The sequence below is a fragment of the Dreissena polymorpha genome, unplaced genomic scaffold (assembly GCF_020536995.1).
Source record: "Dreissena polymorpha isolate Duluth1 unplaced genomic scaffold, UMN_Dpol_1.0 chrUn027, whole genome shotgun sequence".
Taxonomy (NCBI): domain Eukaryota; kingdom Metazoa; phylum Mollusca; class Bivalvia; order Myida; family Dreissenidae; genus Dreissena; species Dreissena polymorpha.
In genome coordinates, this window is record NW_026273341.1 from 78060 (window position 1) to 83072 (window position 5013).

Below are 5013 nucleotides of genomic sequence, written 5' to 3' on the forward strand. Positions count from 1 at the left end.
TTAACACCAAATGCTATGCTTCCCATGTATCGTCCAATACTTGATCCTAAATGTATTAAAATATGCAGGCATATAATTTTTTTGTGCTGTGCAAAAACGCATGGAAGTTAGGGCCCGTATTCACCAATCCATTCTAAGACCTAATAATAAAGAATATACTTGGAACAAAGATGGTCCACTGATGTTAATGTCATTAAAACAATGTTCTAAATGAAGACATATATTGATAGAGGTGTTAAATGCAAAAGTTGACTTTATATTCAAGCAAATCTTTAATATATCCAGCTATTCGAATAAATGTCATTTCCTTTTATAATTCATGAACACCGACTCTTTAGTTTCCTAAATCACATATATGCCTTTTGACAAACAGTTCATTTATTATATCTTTATAGTGACCGCATCATGGAAACCAAATTTATGTATGATGTGACACGAATTACCAGAATATTGGTGCATATTTTATTAGATGCGTAAATGAGTCAAATATATTGTAATTTTAAAAGACACATATATACTGTTAATTATTAAATGTGTTCTCCTGTAGTAAATGACTTTGAAAGTCTACTACGTCATTTCACCAAAGACGAAGGGAAATATTCAAAATATAATAGTAAACATATTTCAGGTGTACATTTTCGCCATCGCTTTCTTGCAAAAAATCGAAATTCGATGTTTAGTTAAATTGTAGGTTGACGTTGATCTTATTGCTGTGTGCTTTTTTACTTCGCATGTTAATTGTTATTCTACTATTACGATGCGTTTACTCTATATGTCTTGTTATCCGGTGAATGAGTGGAGACTGCAAGTTAATTGTAACACGACATTATTTTTTATTATTTCACTGTGGTCTAACTTCGACTATTGTGGATTATTAAAAAAATATTTTCTAAAAATATGTGAATAAATCACATCATTAATGTAGCATTGTAAATGTTAAACGAAAGAATTAAATGATATCATTTCAATATATTTATATAACTGAGAGACAACTTCATCAGTATGCGACAGTGTTATGTAATCATTGAACAGCGCATGTATACTATCACAGTATATAAATTGTGCAATAAATAATTAGCATTTTATACATGTATGTATAGCATACAATGAGAAAGCAATGGATTTAGTTTTACTCATAGTTATGAGTAAATTTATTATTCTCTATTCTCAAAATACTATTAAATACTCATCGTCATTATCAACCATATCATCATCATCCTTTCAACATCATGATCATTATCATACAAATAATAACCCAAAGACAAATAGGAGTGAGTGCTTGTATTTGACAGGACTTTCGAATAAAACAAAGAGAGAATAAATATAAAACATAAAATGAATACCTAAATATTCTCCACGACGTTATATACATGTACCTCTCGAACTGCCATTTAACTGAAAAGATATAATTACAAACATTTGTAAAAGCAATACAGATATATGATTCAACCACATACGGCACACTATATCCTTCTACAACGGTCCAATGACCACACAAGCCAACTGGCTGATTAACATCTGGCACACTCTGGCCTTCAAAAACGGTCAAATGACCACACACGCCAACTGGCTAATCAACATCTGGCACACTCTGGCCTTCACAAACGGTCAAATGACCACACAAGCCACTGGCTAATCAACAACAGGCACACTCTGGCCTTCACAAACGTTCAACTGACCACACATGCCGACCGGCATATATATATAAATATATAAAAAATTTATAATAATACGATATTTACAAATTAATGATATTTAAAAAAATCATAATCATAATCCTAGTAATAGTAATAACATACTCCATAAACCATACCTTTCTGTTCTTTAATACTTAATATACTATTCGAACTTTCCAGTTACTGCACTAAATATTCCCCACTATGTTATATACCGTAATTACTCTATGTTTTCGGACACTAAGTTTTCGGACACCACTTTTTTAGCAAAAATAATTATTTTTCGTGACTCTTAATTTTCGGACACTGAGCTTTTGTCCATAATTAATGTCTCTAAGTTTTCGGACAGTATATTTTACAGCGCTATTTTACCAAATGTCGGTCCTGCTTTCAATATCTAATGACACTTCGATCATGGGGTTTTACAACCAGATTAACATCATAAAACATGGCAGGTGCATGCCTGAGGGCAACGGACCATTACATTTGCGTTATTGGGTAAATAACCTTGTAAGCCAGTATCAAACAATGGTTTCTCCCGATAGCATAAGCGTTATGACAATTACCAGGTGTTGTGCCAATTAACAGTTCAATTATCTACCGCAATGTTACTACCCATTCTCAGTAAAATAACTGTGACTCATACTAAACGCTTCAAAGTGTGATGCACCCTATTGCAAGTTTTACGAAAAAATGGAATGTGTTAGACAATAACTATCGGAAATGAGCAAACAAAGAATTCATTGTTTGATTTTTATTGCGTTAATTACAGGTTCATACTAGCGAGTATCGGATCACGTGTTCATCTTTGAACTCGTTGGTCAAAGTACAGCCTTGTAGTAACTTTCTGACAAATAAATTAAGCATTTAAAATAATTATTTAAAATGCAGTGCAGACATATATAACTGTAATTTATACTGTACGGCAGTAACGGCATGGTATTTTACAAGCACGTGCTATTACCGGTAGTCGTTGATACAATTGATGCTATTTTCGGACACTTCAATTTTCGACTATAAGTTTTCGGACACCTGTATGTTGTCAATATTTTTCGTATCTAAGTTTTAGGACACGAAAATAAATAATTAATTTTAAGTGTCCGAAAACATAGAGTAATTACGGTACCTCTCGAACTGTCATTTAGCTGAAAAGATATCATTACAAACATTTGTAAAAGCAATACAAATATATTATTCAACCACAATCGGCACACTATGGCCTTCAACAACGGTCAAATGACCTCAAGCCAACTGGCTGATCAACATCTGGCTCAATCTGGCCTTTACAAACGGTCAAATGACCACACACGCCAACTGGCTAATCAATATCTGGCACACTCTGGCCTTTACAAACGGTCAAATGACCACACAAGCCAACTGGCTCATCATTAACAGGCACACTCTGGCCTTCACAAACGGTTAACTGACCACAAATGCCAACTGACATATACATGTATATAAATATATAAAACAGTTATAATAAAACAATATTTACAAAATTAATGATAATTATTAAAACAAAAATAAAAAACACCATGATAATCATAATCCTAGTAATAATAATAACATACTTAACATACTACATAAACCATTCCTTTATGTACTCCAATACTTAATATACTATTCGAACTGTCCAGTTACTTTACTGCAAAATAAACTTGCAAATATTATTAATTCTATGTGAGTTTCGTTCTGAAAAAGTTCGGTAAACTGACAACACAAGTCAACTGGCTTTCACACATCAGATAGACTGGCTTTTACAAAACGGTCAACTGACCATACTAGCCCCAATGACCACAAGAAACATACACAAATACCAAACACACAAGTTACTAATGTTCTCACAATCAATACGTATTTTTTGCTCTTAAAATTAAAACTACCGACTTGACATTTGTTTTTAATATGTTGAATTCACCAACACAGATATACTTTAAGCTACTAATCGAAACATGGCTCAAATGTCCGTGGAAATAGCATGAGCTAAATTGGTATATTAGAACACCTTATAAATTTTGATTAACTAATTTGAAAATAACAAAATGATTAAAACACTCAGATACAAACCTAAAGGTACTTGATCGGCTGGAAAACTCGTCAAATTATGGAATTTTAACCCATCAAACAAAACTCAAAGAAAACCTGTATTGATGCAAAGTTTAATTTCTGTTACTCTAAAAGGAATACATTTATCTTCTGAGAATAATCCCTGAACCGTTACTTGTTAAATTAAACGCAAAAACGAGAAACACGTTCATTTTCCGTGCTAAACCATAACCGTACTCTCTTTCTCTTCTAAATATCATGTATAGGCCAACATCTTTCCGTATTTATCAAACCTAAAATAATTTCATTCACTCATAGTTCGTAAATGTAGTATTGTCTATTCACAAAATACTGTCAAATAATACACATCCAAAAACATATAACATCATCATCATCATTAATAACATCATCATCAATAAACCATCATTATTAGTCTTAACAAGTTATTTTCTAATACATAATTACAAAAAAAAACAAATCATACCTTTCGAGCTGCCCTCTTACTTTAATGTTATACTGTTCATTATTTATCCTTCGAAATGTCCATCTACTGAAAAAATAAACTTTGCAAACATTTGTAAATGTAATTTCAACATGTGTTTTGATAAATTTTGGTGAACTGACACGCAAGCAAACTGGCTTATCCGCATCTGAAAAAAATCTGCCTTGAACAAACTGTCTTCTGACAACACGAGCCAACCGGTTTATTCACATCAACCAATCAGGCCTTTAATAGCATACATTTAATGTTCTCGAATATATAGAATACCCTACGAACAGTACGATCCTAAAAAATAAAATAGAAAAAAAATTGTTAACGTACGTTTTAACAAGTTTGGTTAAAAAACTACACGCGCCAACTGGGTTTATCCACATTTGGTCAACTGGCTTTCAGCAAACGATAAGCAAATTACACATGTCAACTGGCATTAAAAACGGTCTAATACCGTAAAAGCAAATTGTCTTTACACATTAAGCCAACACGCCTACAAACAAGAACAAAAACTATCCACAAAAAACTAAATGACTTATAATGCAAATAAAATATGTTTACTTTTATTATCATTACAGTACATAATCTTTAAAAGTGCATTTTATTTTGACGAAATTAAATTTAACAAACCCGATAATTGCCTTTCATCACAGTTTTAAAACAACAGTCTTACTGTCAACGCTCTTTTCAAAGCAAATTAATACCACAGTACATGCATATCCAAAATATCGAAATAAGCACCATTATTGACACCAACCTTGCAGGGAAAAAGTATCGTATTAAATTATTATGAAAACT